Here is a 20,165-nt window from a genome sequence, read left to right as displayed (position 1 = left end):
CTCTACTCAAACTTGTTCTTTGTCATTACCTCTTTGTGAAGGTAGGAAATTCTCATCTCCCTTATTCAGTTTTCATGTTTTGTTTCATGCTCATACTACCTTGTTGTTGTTTCAATGTTTGTATGGTTGTGGGTATGTTGGAAAGATTTGAAAACCATGTTATTTTAGTTGTTTTCCTTTCATGTTTATGTTTGCAATTTTGAGAGTTTTCTTGCATGGGTGTTTTGGTATTACTCACCCTTGGAGAGGGCAGAAGTGACCAATTTTGGGAAAGGTCTGTTTAGTTGGACTCCAACTAGTGTAGAGTCTCTTCTCAGGATGAGAAGAGGAAGAAAGGGTAGGGTGTTATGGGCCCCTACCCGTCAGCACAAACCTCATATGAGTATGGCATTTCTAAATGGAAGAACGGAATTTCTTGATTAATAGCCCCGATTGGGCATATGATTTGGTGTTGTGCTCGACTTCTCCTAGTTGGAAGAATCCACCTTTCCCTAGTGTTGATTTATTGTAGATCTTGTTGTAAAAACCTTGTATAAATATGCATGTTTTGAATTGTTCTTGTTCATGCTGTTGGTCACTTGATCAAATTCTGTTTTCCTCCTTGGTTATAGAGATGAGTTGCAGAAAACATTATAAATCCCTTGGTTAGAGTCATGAAGAAAATTTGATTAAATTGTTGAAATTTGGGATTGAGATCCTATTGTAAATTGGATTTTAAACCTTGTTGTAATTGGCAATGAAGCCAGGTTTTCTTCTTGATTCTTTCCCGGCTGAGCCTTTGAATCAGGTTGGCCAATAAAATTGGTGTTGAGTATAATTGCTTGTCATGTGATTTAATTGTAAATTTTAAAATTTGGATGGAATTGATGATGTTTAATTTGGTAAAAATTTCAAGGTTTTCCTTTATGTTGAAAACAAAAATTATACCATGGATATAGATTCAGTTGATTTGAGCAAAATTTTCAAGTTCTTTATATGTTCATTTTATGATTAAAATGAAATTTATGTTTTAAAAAAAAAGAGGATTATAGTTAATAGTTCTATTCAGGATGTAAGGAGATCGAATTTAATCATGTATTTTTTTAGGCATGAACCATTGTATTAATGTTTAAAGCTTGTCAAAAATATATATATACACCTTGAAAAAAAAATACATGACTTTAAATCTACACTTAGAAAATTTCATCAAAAAAAAAAAGTGTTGCAAGAGAGTAAAACTCTCTGCCTTTTGTATGGGAGAAGGAATTATATGAGTTTGAACAACAGAGAATATTCTATTAATTATATATATAATCATATATATTAAATATCCTAAACCGTACCTGTATTACTTTTTCCTTAAATGCTTTTCTTCTTTCCTTGGTGGACGTAGCACTGCTAAAATAGTTTGAAAGGACCTTTGTTATTAATTTTATCTTATCTTTGCAAGTGGTATGAGGGTGATGTCACCCTGTCCCCTCATCTCCACCTTAGGTCAAGTGTTCTTGGAAAACGCTGAGTCATGCTATTTGAAATGCATTTAAGTTTAAATTTATTTCTTTAAACTTCCTCTTGGCTGCCCACATCACTCCACCCTGGGTCAGTGCTCCATATCACCTCGGGAAGAGTGCGTAATATGGAAAGCACTTAGGAAAACGCATGGAGGGATGGGGGGGGGGGGAAGATGTGACGTGGGTCACATCATTTGGGTTTGTGTTGGGGTGTAGGAGTTAGTAAGTAGGCTAATAATTAGTGTTAGGTTAGTTAGTTTATGTTATGTTAGTTTAGTTTTTTATTTATTTGTTATTTATATATTTTATTTTATTTTTATTAGTTAGTTTACATGAATTTTAATTTGATAGTATAATTAGTTAATTTTATTTGATTGAAAGTATTTTAAATCTAGTTGTTTAATTATATTGTTCAAGTTTTAATATATAATTTAATAATATTCATTTTTTTAGTATCAAATTAATATTAAATGTAAGATTGTTTAGGTTTTAATTAGTTAGTAGTTTTAAATAAATATATATTTAATATAGCGGAGTAGCAATTATAGTTTTAATTTGGCGTTAATTGAATGATGATCTCATTAAAATTTGAAGGATAAGTTTAATTTTGTTACAAATTATGTATCGTGCTAGATTATAGGTTCTCTCATCATCTAACTTGTGGGACTATAGTTCTCTTCTAATATGTTTGTTTTTTACTAGTTTTAATGTATTATTGTTTTATAATTAGTTAGTTGTTAGTAAATGAAATTTAAATTTAGTAATTGAAATGTTTAAAGTTAATAAATTTTAGATATATATATATTTAGTTTTGATTTTTGTTAATTTTTTTTTTTTAAAGTGGCTTTACAATATCGGTTAGATTGTTAAATCAATATTTGTCAAGAGATCTATAGTTGTTTTTAAATTTAGATATCTTTCAATTAATCTAAATTTTGAATACATTTACATTATCATTTAAATAATTGTTTCACATTGTTGTAAGCAAATAAAATATCGTATCTTATGATCAATATCAATCTTGCCGATGTAATCTTCCACTAGAGTTTTAAACTTAAGATGTATTGTAGTGAACCTTTACTTCTCTTGCAGAAATCTGATTTAAAACATTGAGCACTCTAACTATTATATTTTTTTTTTTTTTTAAATATATATATTGTATGGTTTTTCCCTCGTAGTTTGGGCATGACATAAACTCTCATGCTATTATTATATTGTAGGTTTTCTTGGTGATTTTGGAGACTTGGAGCATTCTTGCATTTTTTTCATTTTAGCTTAGCTCTCATTCTATTTATATTATGGCATACTTTTTAGCTTAGTTTCCTTTATGATTTAGCTTAGTTCTCTTTTTTATCTTGCATTTCATTTAGAATAGCTTGCAATTGCATTGCATTTTATTCTAGATTCTTGGATATTGGCACTCTTTCCTATACTCTTTGAATCTCTCATTCTATGGTGCACTTTGCAAGGGTTGCATAACTTGGTCCATTTGAGAGCCATCATCTCGTAGCCTTTGCACATCATAGATAGAGAGCTATAAGTCACCTCTTGAGATGCCCTTTCTCATGGGTGTTCTCAAGAATAGTGGTTTATAGAAGTGTAAAAAAATTTGTACACACATTTTTGGCACCCACCATGGGGCTAGAACCAAGTTTCTAGCTCCATTTTATTGCTTGCATTTTGGTTACATTATTATCTTTAGTTTTTTATAGCAACTTATTGGATCTAATCAAGTGGTTTTGCAGGTTTCTTACTTTGGTTTAAACGCTAACCCTTGTACAGATTTGTTTGAAAGTCAAAACCCTAATTTTTGAAACATTTTAGCATATCTTCCAAACTTCTTTCAGTTTGAATTTGAAATTTTTTTTGTGATTTAATGATGTATCTAAAATGTCTCATTCCAATTTATAGATTATTTTGAATTGATTTGCATTTTTTATGAATTTTTCTTTGGTTTTCATTAAAAATCATTTATGGATGCAAATCAGTGAATTTTTCAAAAAAAAAAAAAAAAAATTTGGAAAGATATTAAAATTATATAGGAAATTAGTTCTTTTTGTTTTTAATTTTGAACTCATATTAGGGTTTAATAACTCAATTTGAAAATCTAGTCTATTTTGACAAAATTGATCCCTAGCACACAAATGAAGGGATATTTCTAAATTTCCTAGATTTTTGCAAATATTTATATATTTTAGTAGGGGTCTCTTCTTTTAATTTCTATTTTTGGATCCAAAATAATAGCAAACAAGTCCAATCTTGTTGACTAGGTCAAAAGAAAAGAGTAAAAATGAGAGCATTTGTGATTAGCTTGCACTTTCTTTGCATGCACTTGGTTGGAAGATAACTTGGATTTTTGAGGCAACTAACCACTTTTTGTTTTAGATCTTACTTGGTTATTATGCCCTAACCTTGGTTGTTCTATAAGGAGTTTCTCATTTCATTACTAAAAAGAACGCATGTCAAAGATCTTGCTTCCTAAAAGAGCTACTAACACTTGTTTGTAGGGTTGTCCAAAGCATAAAAACCAATCACTTGCTTGTATTTATTTTATTCTATGTATGGCACTCTACTAGTTTTTTTTCATTTCATAGGCACATTAAACTTGTGATTGGGATTCTTTGGTGATAGGAGACTATGCTCTTCACCCTTGTGGTGAGTCAGAAATCTTGACTTCTCTTGGATTTCAAAAGCAAGGGGATTAATCAAAACTTTTTGGCATGCTTAGGGGAAACAATAAAGATAGGAGAGTATTCTCTTCACCCTCACAATGAATTAGAAATCTTGACTCTTCAAAGTGGATACAATCTATTTTTAGTTAGAATCCTTTAGAGGGCCTACTCTTGGGCAACCAAGAGGAATGACCCAAGTGGGGACAAGTGAACCCAACTTTTCCAACCCACTATAATCTCAAGGCTATCAAGGACACAAAACCTTGGTAAACATAGTGTTTTTCTTCACATGGTGTGAGTACTAGTGGGATTGGGACCATGAGGAAAATTCTAAGCAAGAACACTTAAGGTGCTTTTGTAGACACAAGGTTGTTACCCACTCCAAGGTGGTGTCCTATAATTAGGTGCAAGAGGAACATTACAAACAGAAGCCCTTTCTAAAAACTCTAAGTTAGTAACTACCCTATTTTTCCACTCAACTTCTTGGTGCAAGAATCAATCCTAGCGGATTACTCTGATCACCCCAAGATTTTACACTCACCATTTGTGTCCCCTTGGTTATGCCAATGGCATCTCCATGAAAAAGTCAATATCTCTTATGGGTAACCACTTGGTGTGAGGCAAAGGGGCATCAAGTGTGGTGAAATTTTTTGAGTAATGAACCATGTCCTTTAGGTAGATATTGCTTGATGTGTTCTTGAATGTGCTAGACTTGTGGAAATCGTTTGAATATACACATGATGATAGTTCTAGGGCTTCTTTTGAGACCTCACATATGCTTTTATTATGCAAGGTTTCTTTGTCCCTTTCTTGATTTCTTGAAGACTACTTCATGTGTCACTACCTTGCTTGGAAAAAAATTGCTTTTGAACATCAAACTTTTTATGCTATCAACTATTGTCAAACTTTGTCAACCAAGTCAAAAATTCAAGTACAAACATTCTCTTGTGTTGCTTTCTAAAGGGAGTCTCATCATTTGACTTTTCTTTTCTATGTCTCTAGTGCTTGAACATGCTTAAAGTGACTCTTTGGTCTTAGTGCTCTTGATCTTTCTATCTCCATGGTCTATGTTAGCTTGCTAGTTATCTTTTTGCTTAAATAGTTACCTTTATATCTTGACTATAGTCTTGGGATGAGAAAGTTGTTCTCTTGTCACCTTGCTTACTCTATCTATTAGGATATTTGGGCTTCTTTCCTAGCTCTTGACTTTATTCTCTAGTGTCATAAGTTTCTTGGACACTTTCTTGACAAGTTAATTTACTTTGTCTTTACTATTTTGGCAAGTAAACACTCTACCTCTCTAGTTTAGACATCAAGTTATCTTGTGTCACCTTATTAGCTTCCTCTAGTCTCCTTGCTTGATTATCTATCTACAACTATGGAATTCAAACCTTGTGCTACCAAATCTCAACCAAATCTAGATGATCATGATATCCTCCATGCCACTAAAGAGTTTAAAGATCTATATGCTCAATACAAAGAACTGTAAGAGACAAATGATCTTTCTTACCTTCATCTCTCGAAGTGTGTGATAGAAATGAAGTCTAAAATTGAGAAAAGATTAAAGGAGAATATTGCATTCTTAAATGAATCTCCATTAAGACCTCTACATACACATGGGTCATCTTCTTCTTTAAGAACCACATATTCTACTCCAAGACATCAAATGTTTTCATCTTCTAGACCTAAAGACCTCTTTAGAGAGCAAGCAAGTGATAACTCCTTTGAGCCTATGTCAAGCTTTCATGATGAACCTATCTTTGACCAAGATAATAATGAATACATGGTGCACTTGAGAAAAAACAAGAAGATCCTAGGCATACTTTTGATATAAATTTTACTCCCTTGGAAGATTCTTATGATGACACTTTGCAAACACTTCTTGGCACCAAGCTCATCACATTTCCTAAGTCTAGCTCATATGGAAACCCATTCTTGGATATCTATTGTGCTTATCATCAACATAATGAGAATAGTACTTTATATTGCATTGAGCTGAAACACAAAACCCAAGATCGTATTGATGATGGTATTGTTAATACCTCTAATGAATTGTGTGGTAAGGATACTTCTCTTAAGCAAGATCATATTAATGAACCTATGTCTAGTGGTGGTTTCCTTGATACCTTTGCTTCTTCCAACACTCATGCATCTCCCAACACTTCAAAGCTTTCCAAAATGCCTCCATAAAACAAATAACCTAATGATTTCCATATGGATTATGTGTACCCTTAAGGGCTACCTCTAAAAGAAATACAAGCTCATCTATACTTGGCTACAAACCTTTTCCATGCTATTAAGTGTAGATGCTCAAAAATGGTTTGCATCTATGGTTTCATCAATTCTTCATACTAATTTTTCCCTTTTTATCATTCTACTAACTTTGATCTTTTGGCCAAATTGATCATAATTTATCGTTTGTATCCTCTTTCACATCAATTTCATGTCATTTCAAAATCATTTCGTATCAACTCAAAATCACCCCAAATCAACTTGAAATCACTTGAAATCAATCCTAATCAACCCAAAACATATCAAACATCTCAAATCAATCATCATTTATCCATTCCTAGGTTTTTGTGTGTCTTTCAATGCCTTGTAAACCTATCAGTCTATCAATCTTATCAATCTGACCTTAGTACTATCGCGGCTCTCAGTGCTAGGTCAAACTATCATTCATGCCATCCAATCTTTGACATTGTTGAGGCTTTCAATGTCAAATCATGGAATCATCAACCATTTTAATAATATTGACAATGTTTTTCGATGTTATTATAATCTACCTTATCAATCAATTTTGATCCTATAGCATTTACAATGTCGGTTAAATGTTACATATCAATCAATTCATGTCATGTGTCCTTGGCATGTTATCAATTTCAATCAATCAATCAATTTGACCATGGCTTTGGTCTACTTGTCATCATCTTATTCGATCTATATTATCACTACATTTTCATCAAAGGATACTGTCACATTTGTTTAATCAATTTGGCCAGTCATCTACTAATTTTCTCTATAGGATTAAATAACCCATAATTTAATCCTGTTATTCTTTCTAATTATTCTTCCTAATTATCGTACTCAATTACTTGATTTTATTAATTAATTGATTCATTATCCATAAACCATGGAAATTATTAATTTCCTAAGCTCCATTTTCCATCCTTAATTCCATTTTCTACTAATTCTTATTTTGTGGAATAAAAGGATTTTTAATTTGAATATTCCATAAAATATTGCATCATAGTGACACTTGGATATGACACATCGTGGATTCTCCTTTGACACTTGGATAAGATATGTCATAATCAAATATTCTTATTCTCTTACGCATGTCCCTATTTCTCTTATTTATCATAGATTCTTGGCTTTAAGTGGGCTTGAGGTGTCTTATGACACATCATAGATTCTCTTACACATTTAGCCAAGTTTGACTTCCATGCATCATAGAATCCTACATTTGGCATATTTTTTCATATGCATCATGGATTCTCAAAGGAATCTCTTGCCACATCGTATATCTAAGGGTGAAAAATCCAATGCTCTCATCCTTCATGCCCATTATAAAGTGAGCATTCTTCCTCTCATTTCCGGTCCTTAGGTCCTAATTCTTGAGTCTTTGAGTCCCTAGTTTTCTTTGCATTTGCATACCATTTCTCTCAAGCTAAAATCACACTTCTAGTATTCTCATGGCATTATTCCTATCATAGACTTTGCTTCAATATTCTGTGCACTATAGGCAAGTTGGAGCTACAATCTTTTAGAGAAGAAGGAAGGACATGGGAGCTACAAATGAAAGAGGGGGTTTCTATTTCTTTCTTTATTAGTTTGGCTTTCATGGTAGACTAGTGGGTGCTAATGTGCAAGGAAGGAGCTCACTTGGAAGGGTAAAATGACTATCTACTCTTCCTTTTCACAACTATATTAATTAGGGGCTCTAGTAATATGGTTGTATCCTTTCATTCTATGCATTTTGTTAGCTTGTTGTCCTAGGGTGCACTTTGCTTTGTCAAGGCACACTTGGGACCCCTAGGAGTAGTTTTAGGAGTCTAGGAGCCACCAAAACCTCTTTCTGCTATTTTCAACTTACCAACTATGTACAAAAATTACCAACTATATCATTGACATAGTCTACACTATTTGGACACTTGGTAGTATAGGTGTCAAAAAAAATTAGCTTTTGGGTTGATTAGGCACCATTTACCCATGGTTTGCACTTGACCTCCCAAATACGTCCTAAAACTACCAACTACACCCAAATAGGCCCTAACTATGTCATTGATGTAGTTTTCACTATTTAGGCATGCTTGGGGGTGTTCTAAGCCATTTTGGCCTTTTGGGGTGCAATTTATTCTGTCAGGGCACACCTAGTTCACAGAAAACACACACATCAATCAGAATCTGCATGTGAGGTTTCCATTTACTTCTAGAACATATATTAGATGATTTTGTGTTACTAATGGTCTACTTGTAGCATGTGGAAATCATGGGATGAAGACATAATCATAACATACTACTAATGCTTTCTTTGTAGGACGGTGTTGAAGACCATTGTGTGTTTGCCAAAACCATGTGTGTGGATTTCCTAGATTAGATAACACTTTGTTTGGTTCTTAAAATGAACTTTTTCTTTTCTACCTAGCATGTCTATAGTGTTTAAATCCCTAGGAGCTACATTGGATGTATCCTCTCTGCTCGCCATTCATGGATCTTGGGTGTAAGAGAAATCTGTGTAACTTCTATAGGAGGCCTGCCTTGGACCAAGATACTCAATATTGGGTATGCTAGGGGATGACCTCACAGAAGTAATAGGCCAAAAGCCAAGTCAACATTCCAGCCAAGTCAACATTCTAGCCACTATATAAAATTTTATTATGGTGAAAGTCATGTCAGCGTATCACTACATGATAGCTCTCCTCCAGTACCCTTGTGGTGCGTCAAACCCCAGTTCTCAAGGCTGGGAGACCTTCTGTAGAATTTTATCATTCACACATGCCCATGAAGACATCCTACATTCTTGTGGTCCTTAGTAGAGGCAAAAGTCCCTTGGGAAGTCATGCACCTTGGGAAGTAGATCTTGGTAGCCCTGAGAAGTGAGTACACTATAAGGGTAGCCTATGGTGCCAAGATCCTAGGTTGTCTACTCTAGATAAGTGTGGTTGAACTTTAGTTCAAGTGTGAATTTAGTGGATATAGTCCTAAAAGCCTAGGTTGTGGTGTGTTTTTTCACTTTTAACAACAGTGATTCTTGTCTTAATGTGTCTTTCATCTGTGTAAAATATAATCAAGATAAAATCCAATATTCAAATTTACACCTTGGAAACTTACAAACATTTTTCAAAACATCACACATTGCCAAAACATTTCAACCTTTATCAAACTTTTCAAACTTTGGTTCAACACATTCAAACCTTGGAAAACATGGTGACTTGTGCTCCTAAATGTGCTTGGAAAAATGTAGATCTCACCCTCGCATAGAATTCACTTACATTCACCCTAGTATAGGCCGCATACTTGCATCATATAGACTTCATATTTCACCTTTTAGTCCTCATTTAGTTTCCATTACCTTTCATATTGCATCCATTTTGGTTTAGTTTACCTCCCTTAGTTTTTGCATTCCAATCTCAAAATTTGCACTTTGCATCCACCACCTTGCATCTTTGCATACCCAATCCTCATCTTGACCACTTTAACCATCATTTTTGGTGTCCTAAGCATCATTTTAAGCATTCATACTGGTATTAACATTGTCCCCTACTATTTACCTCTCTGTGACATCAATCTAGAAATCATAGCACTCAATATTGCCTTAGTTTCAGCCCAGTTCACCAACTACATCCTGAAACTACCAAATGTGTCATTGATGTAGTTTGTATTTTTTGAGTGCACTTGGTGGTCCCAAAACCTATTTTGGGATTCCAGATAACATTTTGAGTCTTTTACATCGTCCTTAGGTACCTGGTTAGCTCCCCTTGTATTAGCTTGCCTAGATCTACATTCTACATCACCTAGTCTTCATTACCTTCACTTAGAACATCATTCCTTAGGTCATAACCTCTATTATACATCTCCCAACCCATAATAACATCAACCCCAACATCTTAGCTTCCTGGCATATCACTTTGGTAACCATACCCTTCAGAATTAGCAAACATTCTTCCTAGCTTACCAACTGTGCCCAAAAACTACCATCTGCATCCAAAAGTTACCAACTACATCATTTACATAGCCTACACTATTGGAGTGCACTTGGAACTATCAAGGTGCACTTGGACACCTGCTTGACCATTTTGGGCCTCCAAACTACACTTTAGAACCCTAAAATTGCATTTAGGAGCCTTTGTACCTCCTCATTCTGCACTTGACCCAAAACTACATCTTGCACCCAAAATCCCATTTTACATCATAGGCATTGTCCATATTACATATCCACTTAGTATCATTACCATTTTTAGTCCCTAAAACATCATTTTGAACCCCCGAAACCTTTGAATTTAGTCAAAAATCTAGACAAAGTATGAGTCTGAGTATCTCCTAGTGTTGACAGATAATGGATCTTGACTAGTCTTTTTATCTTTTCTTATCATTTTCTCTGGTCAAAATCTATATATGCATTGATATATTTGACCTTGTCATCTTTTATCAATTTTATCTTTTCATCTTTTATCACTTTTTGGTCAAGATCCAAAGTCCTTTATCACAAGGTTAAACTCCTAGACAAAGTACATTCTAAAGGTTTTACCTAAGTTAAAAACCTTGCATATACCTCTATCATTAGCATAATAATATTCCTAAATGTCATTTTGACTTACCCTAGTGGTATATCCCCTTCATCTTGCATTGATCAAAATCCTAGCATCATTTTCACTACCAAACCCTATCAAATTGTCCATCAACCAAATTTCTTTCTTGAGCATTTACCCTCATTTTGCATATCCCAAACATCATTACAAACCCTAGAACACCATCCTTTTCATAATAAAAATTGCATATACCTACCTTTAGTGTCATTACCAAGTCCAAAACATAACCCTAACCTTCATTTTGCATACCATAATCTTCATTTTGCATACCTTCAAGATGGCACCTTGCATTCGCATTTGCATAATATCCCTAGCACATTTACACTTTGCATGTAAAAACCCTAATTAATTTAGCATTTCCTCATATTTCATAACATCCTTAAACACTTAAAAATCCAAAAAATACTCATATCTTGCATACCCACATCTTAGTTATCAAGTTTTGACCTCTTTTACCTATCGCAACCCTGTTTTACCAACTGCAACCTTGTTTTACCAATTGCACACTTCAAGTGCATAGTTGGTATTTTTAGGAAGCACTTGGTAGTTTTAGGATGCACTTAGTAATTATGTGTTTCTTTCTAGGTTCCAAAACCCTAATCTACACTTCCACACCTTGCATTTCATCCCAAGACCTTAGGAAACACTCTAAACCACTCAAAACACTCAAAATTTGCATTTTAGGCACTCTAGCACCTTTGTTTACCCATTGCATACCTCCTACTTACCAACTACATAACTTTTGACCCCCAACTACATCATGGGTGCACTTGGTACTATCTAAGCATAGTTGGTAGTTTAGGTGCACACTTGGGAGGCAAAAGAAGTCCATTTAGGTTTCCCTCCATTGCATCTGCATTCTTAGGTATCATGCTAGCACTTACTAGGACACAATCAGCCCAGAGACCTGAAGAACTTTATCAACATTTGTTTTCTGAGGCACAAGCACAACCAAAACCTCTTCCATGATAGAAGAAGAGCAAGAAAACCCAACAAACATTTGTCAAAGACCAAATTGAGGTGTCACAACCATTACTTATAGACCCCTTGAACATGTATCTGCAAGATCATCATAATCAAGCTATGACACAACAAACCATGAACAATGCACCTACCATGAGATTTCCTCCAAACACTTCCCCCAAACATGGGATTTTTCAATGGATTCCAAACTTTGAACCTATATTTTTTTTGATACCTCTAGGAGGAGGAAGTGTACCAACCACACTTGAAGATCAACAATCACATTCCTTTGAATTCAGCCAACCTAACACAAGTACCTTCAACTATAGCACATCAAACACACAAAAAGGTATTGTACACCTAAGTGATGACTCTAACACTGATTATGGCATCACTAATGAAGAAATGGCTAGGGCATGTCAAGACAAAAAAATTCACAAGAACTTTAAAGTTTTGGCAACCCAAGAAATTGTCAAATTCAATCCAAATATGCAAGGACCTACGTACAAACATCAAACCAACACAACCATTGAAAACATACAACCCATGATCAATTTGGACTTAGATAATGGAAAACAACCTTTGGAGTTTTCAAACATGATAATGGCACCTATAAGGTCCCATCAAGAATCAATCATCAAAATCCTCCAAAGTACATTTGAACACATCAATGTTAACCCCTTGTTTGATGAAACACCACCAATTCCTAAACACCCCAAAAGGACATTGAGACTTTATTTTAGTCACACGATGCGACAACAACATGCACCTAAAGGGACTTTTTCTCTAGGGATGCTAGAAATACCTTCTTTGGAGATAAATCAACAAAGTGCACCTTTGCTCCTAACCCTACCAAGTTGTATGACATCAAATGGTACATAGCCTCCCATGAGTACACTATGTGCAACATCAACTACAACAACCCCTACTGATGCACCAAGGAAAAGTCTTATTGATATTACACCCATTCCCAACAGGAACACATGTCATTGTCAAGTCAATATGATGTCTCAAGTAGAAACCTCTAGCACACAAAGGTGCCAAAGCAACAATATCAACATGAAAATCACTTCTTAAGGACATAACCAACTACCCCAACAACATCAACCTACAATAGTCCAAGGACCTAATGTTTCCAACACACATCCAATGTATCAACAACAACAACCTCAAGTGGTGCAAACATCCAACATCCCTAATACACGATCCAACATAAACCCACTTGACTTCCATGCAATGTATTAACAACAATTCCAAAAACAACAAGCCATGTTATCTAAAAAACAAGAGAAACTCAAGAAATAGTTGGAATATAAAAGATCACTTGAGTAACAAATTGCATACCAGCAACATTTATTGCAACAAAAACATGTGCCACAACAACCCCAACAGATACCTCTACAACAACAATCACATACATGGTCTCACATGCAGCCAATAGAGGTATCCCAATAGCAACCACAACAAATGGTACAACAGCAAAACATGGTATGTCAATCATAGTCGATACCACAAAAAGTGCCACATAAAATACCACAACAAGTTCCCGAACAATAGGGACCTTTCTATCTTCAAGGTACCAACATACCTCCACCACCTAGTGATACATCACCAAACTCATCAGATATAGAAATGTTAGAGCCAAGTAGACATAGTTCTCACCACAACAAATGGTCTACTCATAGACAACAAGGACTTGAAGGAAAGACTATCATACAAAATCCTAATGAAGAACTATTACAATAATTCAAACAACTTTCCAAACAAGTTGAGGCATTGGGAGCCCAAAAGAAATAGGCTCTATATATGGAAAGGGAGCTACGTCCTAATCCATTGCATAAAAGTCTGTATATGCCTCCATTCCCAAAACACTTTGAGGCTCCAAGGTTTGAAAAATACCGAGGAAAAGGCAACCCTATTGATCACATCCAAGAATTTTGTGCCTCATGTACTAAACTTAGTAATGAGCCCACTTACCTCATGAGATTGTTCCCTCATTCTCTAGGTGGGCCGGCACTTGAATGGTACTCCAAACTTCCTAGTAATATCAAATCCTAGTCAAAATTCGTAGACAAGTTCATCTCCCACTTTGCCTTTAACATTATGAATGAAGTGACACTTTCTAATTTGTGCTCAACTAAATAAAAGGCAGGAGAACCATTCATCACATTCTTACTTCATTGGAAAAGCTTAGTCAGTCAATGCTCACTAGACATTCCTAAAGAACAACAAGTAAACTTGTGCAATGAAAACTTAGTCCTGAACTTAATGTATGAACTCAAAATCAAGAGCCCAAGAACTATTTCTAAACTAATGAAAAAGGGGGCTAGTATTGAAGATGCTCTTATCCATAAGGGAATCTTCAAGATGAACAAGGAAAACACAAACACCATTTCCTCTAATGACAAGCCAAAAAATTTCTCCAAAAACAAGAATGTGACTAATGATGGCATTGTGGATGACTGCATGATTAGCACAGTGCAACCTCAACTGACTTTGAAAGGTGCAAATCCTAAAAATTCACAAACTCCTAATCAAACATCAGCCCCACAATAGAAGACTGAGACTTCCACATAGGACAAACCCTAAAAATGTCCTAGATCCAAGGACGAGAAATTCACACCATTGGGGATACCTCTTGAGATTGCACTGCAATAGTTACTGAGTAATAACTTCCTACATTTACCCCTGATCAAAGATGAACAGTTGACCAAAGCCAATTGGTGGGATGATAAAAATTACTATGATTACCATCGCACCAAAGGACATAATACTTCATCATGCTTCCAATTGAAACATGCAATACAAGACCTTATTGATGATGATGTAATCATAGTTGACCTAGTACTATTAGCATCCAAATCTAACCACACTATATTCAAAGATCCTTTGGGTAATCATGACAAAGAGAAACCCTCAAGCTCAAACTCAAACTCACAAGGTAATGTGAATTACACACACATCGGATATGACTACACCATCAATTGCTTTAATGAGTCTGATTCCCACATATCCACATTCACATTGAAGGCTGAAGACCCTCATTGTGATATCACTACATGCTAAAGCAAGATCACCCTACCTAGAGCCCCATCTAGACCTACTACTTCTACTAGACTTACACCCCCTAGTAAACCTACTGCTCCTACTTCATCTGATTATAGCCTTGTTGAATAGCTCAGCAAGACCCCTATGCAAATATCCATTTTGGACCTACTGTGTGCATCTCCCCACCATTAGAAGATCTTGGATCAAGCCCTTAAAGAGTCAATAGTCCCAGATAACATTGGTGTTGCCCAGTTCCAAGCCATGGTTGGGAACCTATCTGCATCATAGCATATCACTTTTTCCCCTCAAGATATTCCTAAAGACAAACCCAACCACAATGATCCCCTCCACCTTGAAGTCTTCATCCATAATGCCAAAGTCAAATGTGTCTTAATAGATGGAGGAGTAGGATTGAACATATGTACTCTTAAGGTTGTCAAAGGTTTGGGTTATTTTGAACATGATGTGGATCCCTCTCGAAGAATCACAATAAAAGCTTATGATTATGGTGAACACATCATCATATCACTTGTCAGAGTTGGCCCAGCTATTGGAGATACATTGTTCCATGTCCTAGATATAGAAATGAATTGTAACATGATACTAGGATGCCCTTGGCTTCATGCTATGAAAGTAGTCCCATCTATGTATCATCAATGTCTAAAGTTTTCCTACAACAACGTGGAGGTTACCATCCCTGGCAATCCAAATCCTTTCTAGTTTTGTGATAATCTAAGAGATGCTATTGCATACCAAATCCCAACAAACAATGAAGCATAACCCAGAGATTCATCTAAGTATGTGGATGTTGATATACTCCTCAGTAAGGCCAAGGAAAAGATGAAAATTGAAGACAATGGGTGTGGAGAATATTTTATGTCTCACGTATCCCACATTAGGGAGTCACCACTTTCTCCCATTAGTACACAAGATGCCACTCCTATCAATGAGAATACTTTTGTTTGTATGGAGAAAGCACAAGTAGTACAAAAACTTGCTTTGATATCTACTAGAAAGTATGGACTTGGGTTTACTATCATGTAGAAACAAGGCTATGATGGTTATAGTGGTCTTGGATCTCAGAAACATGGAATCATTGAACCTATCACTACAAAGGATGACCTCCTAGTTTGGGGCTAGGATTTAAACCATTACAAATAGGTCCTCCTAGTACTACGTTACCTATGTGTAAGACTATGGATGTTTTGAATGATGAAAAGGCATCTGAGGATATCCCACCAGAAACCAACAATCCTCTGGCTTCTGAGCACAACCCCAATGATACAACTGAATCTAATGCCCATATCTCTACCTTCAACCAAATCCCATTCAATACTGATGATGACATCCCCTCAAGTTATCCTGAATAGTTGGATTGGGACCAACATGGACCACCAATTTTTGATTGATTTAACAATGATGACACTCCTATAACAGACTTTAAAATCTATGAAGGCATTATGATTGATGATCATAAAGAAGAAATTTCTTCTAAAGAGAACATATTGGCATATTTTGGGGAGCCAACTCCACCTTCTAGTTACAAAGAAAAAAGAGAAAAATATAGCAAGCATAGCTCTCTTGGTGAAAATTGAAAGGTGCCATTAGATCGTAAAAAATTGAAAGCTAAGCAGCTCCCAAGGATACAAATGAAAAATATGATGCAATGAATATCAATGTTCCAATGTTCAACATGCCAAAAAGTCTTTTGGAGCTCTCTCAATCAGCATTCATGTGGAGCGTCATTAGTCTCAACACTCCCTTATATCTAGTTGTTTATCCCCAAATCCAGCTACCTAATTTTTCCAACACCCAAGATCAAATCTTTATCCAAAAAGCCTTTGCACATGTCATCATAAGTGACATCCCACATTGACATATCTATTGACCCAATTATCCTCATATGCCTAGATTCACAAGAGGCAAACACTATTTTACATACAGTACATGATGGTTTATCTCGAGGCCTTTCTTGTGGTTTGATCTTAGCTACAGACTTGGAATAACTTCTACATAGTTATGGTCAGTTGTGGATCTAGAGATTATTAATTAGTAGCACCAACAATAGATATCTTCTCAGCATTTGTCAGTGACATTCTTGATTCCATCTAAAAGTCGTTTAAAAATATCAAAAAATTGAAAAAAGTCTTAAAAAAAAAAGAAATGAAAAAAGTGAAAAAAGTCATGAAAAAATGGACGCCTTGATGAAAACCTGGCAAATAGGCATCTTGGCACAAAAATTTGAGTCGAGAGAAAAATCCCATCCAAAAGTGAAAACCTGGCAAACAGGCTCTTTGGGCAAGTACCATGGTGAAAACTTGGCAAATAGGCACCATGTGTAATCAGGTTTTCCTCCTCCATCTATTGGGATTACATTTGGTTTTCACCCCTCTATCATTCCTTGATCATATCCTTCATATTGCAAGACATCCCTAGTCCCTTATCATGGCTCACAAACTGGTTGACATCCATTGTTATCCTACTTAATGCATCACCAATCTGTACACACTTTGTCATTTGGCCTTTGTACATAGTTTGCATCTTGTCTGGGGGCATATCACCTATGTAGTGCATGAGTTTGAATTTGAACTGGGGGCATATCCCTTAGAACTTTTTATCCATTGGACTTATTGCATAACGGATTGGAGCTAACACTTGTATATGCTTTTACGATCTTGAAAAAATCCTAAAAATTCAAATACGATACTAAAAAAATCCTAAAAATTAAAATACGATCCTGAAAAAATCCTAAAAATTCAAATATGATCCTGAAAAACCTAAACATTCGAATATGATCTTGGAAAAATCACTAAAAATCATAAAATGTCCTTAAAAAAATCACTCAAAATCATAAAATGTCTTGAAAAAATCTATAAAAAACATAAAATGTCCTAAAAAAAGCACCAAAAATCATAGTGTCTTGAAAAAATCCCTAAAAATCATAAAAGGTCTTGAAGTAAAACCTAAAAATTGTAAAATATCCTTAAGAAACCACTCACACAAAAAAATCAAATATCCCCAAAAACCCTAAAAATCACAAAACCCATCAAAAATATTCAATAAACCTTGTCAATATTCACTATACATAACCATAAATTTTGTGTACACATTTGCACTTTGCAGACTAAAACTCAAAACACTACACTTTCAAGACAGTCACACTATCTGAACAACATGAACCAACAATCAATCAAACATGTCACTATGAACCTCTCAACTGAATCCACAAATAGAGCTATCACATCATCAACATGTCAAACACTAGCTACACACCTTAAAACATTAAAAAGAAAGTAATAATGAACAAGAATAGCTGTTGGCTCATGCTGTTTAGTGAGTGATTTTATTTTTTCTTTATTTTTCTTTGATCATGTTCCTATACCACTCGATGATATAAATTGATCTATGAGAGTGGCCAGGATGGTTCATGATCATCTTTTTCTATTTCTATCTATTACAATGTACCTTTGAGAGTATGGGTCATGTACATATGCCTCGGGAAAGACAAGGTCATTTTTTTTTCTACATCGTGCTTGTTTATGCAAAAGGCTTGCATTTGGACTCTGGCCCTTTATGCCATGATGTGTTTCATTCCATTTCCCATATCAAAATAAAGCTCCATTTTACATATAGTGAACTTTACAAAAGCTCCATCACCATGATCATGTCTTCTGATTCACCAAATCATCTTCGTCTTGCATTCAGGCATTATCCTACAGTGTTAATCAACTTTCTATGGCTTTCCACCTAGTTCAACCTTAGTCTAACATTTTCCTCACCATATTTGACCAAATCTCACCATGTTTGATGATTTCACTCATGTTAGGACATCTTTCCATCATTTTGGGCATGCACGCATAGTTTTGGGTCATTTTGAGTCCAATCAGGCTGATTCTGGCCCCTAGAGCCTTCTAGGGCACATTTCACACTTTCCAAGTTCCCTTAGGCTTCCCAAGTGCATCATGGGTTCACTTGGTACTTTCATGATGCACTTTCACTTACCAAGTGTGTCCAAGATGCACTTGGATGAGTTTTGGGCGCACTTGTTGACCTAGGAGACCCAGAACTGCTCCTGGAGCCCCTATGTTGCACTCTGGAGGCCATAACTTTTGCAGTTCAACTCCAATTTATGAACTGTTAGTTATGTTGGACTCATATCTTTCTTTTGAACATAATGAGCTATAACTTCAATTATTTTGTCACCATATTGATTGGTCATCCATGAAACTACTCTTTGGCTCCTTATTGACCCCCGTCAGGTTGATTTTGGCCCTCAGAGCCTTCTAGGGTACATTCTACACTTTCGAAGCATACCTAGGTTTCCCAAGTGCATCATGGGTGCACTTGGTACTATAATGATGCACTTGGTCTTACCAAGTGAATCTAGGATGCACTTGGAAGATTTTTGTCCGCAGTTGGGGACCTAGGATACCAATAATTGCTCTTAGAGCCCCTATGTTGCACTCCGGAGGCCATAACTTTTGCATTGCAACTTTGATTTATGAACCGTCAAATGCATTGGAATAATATCTTTATTATGAAAAAAAAAGCTATAATTTTCACTATTTTTTCATTATCTTGATTTATAAACCAAGACATTACTCTTGGGCTCCTGGTTTCCCCCTGTCATGTTGATTTTGGCCCTCGGAGCCTTCTCGGGCACATCTTACACTTTCTAACCACACTTGGGCTTCCCAAGTTCATCATGGGCACACTATGTACTATCATGATTCACTTGGACTCACCAATTGCATCCAATATGCACTTGGTTGAGTTTTGGGCGCACTTGGGGCAATAGGATGCCTAGAACTGCTCCCGGAGCCCCTATGTTGCACTTTGGAGCTCATAACTTTTGCGTTTTAACTCAAATTTTCAATCCGTCAGTTGCATTGGATTCATATCTTAATTTTGAAAAAAATGAAGTATCATTTTCATCATTTTGTTTCATTCTTGAGTGCTAATCCATGCAATCACTCTCGGGCTCCTAGTTGATCCTATTTTGCACTCTAGCCCTCATAACTTTCACATTTTAGCTCTAATTTTCATTCTATCAGTTGCTATGGTTTTTTATTCTCATTATCAATAAATTGACTTATCATATTCTTATCTTATTTAATTTATTGAGGGTTCACTCATATATATCATCCCTACTGGGGCATGTTGTGCCTTTGTCATCAACATTC

This window comes from Cupressus sempervirens, chromosome 10, assembly GCF_028749045.1.
Source record: "Cupressus sempervirens isolate cs-2001-9-10 chromosome 10, ASM2874904v1, whole genome shotgun sequence".
Lineage (NCBI taxonomy): Eukaryota > Viridiplantae > Streptophyta > Pinopsida > Cupressales > Cupressaceae > Cupressus > Cupressus sempervirens.
Note: the sequence above shows the minus strand (reverse complement) of the source record.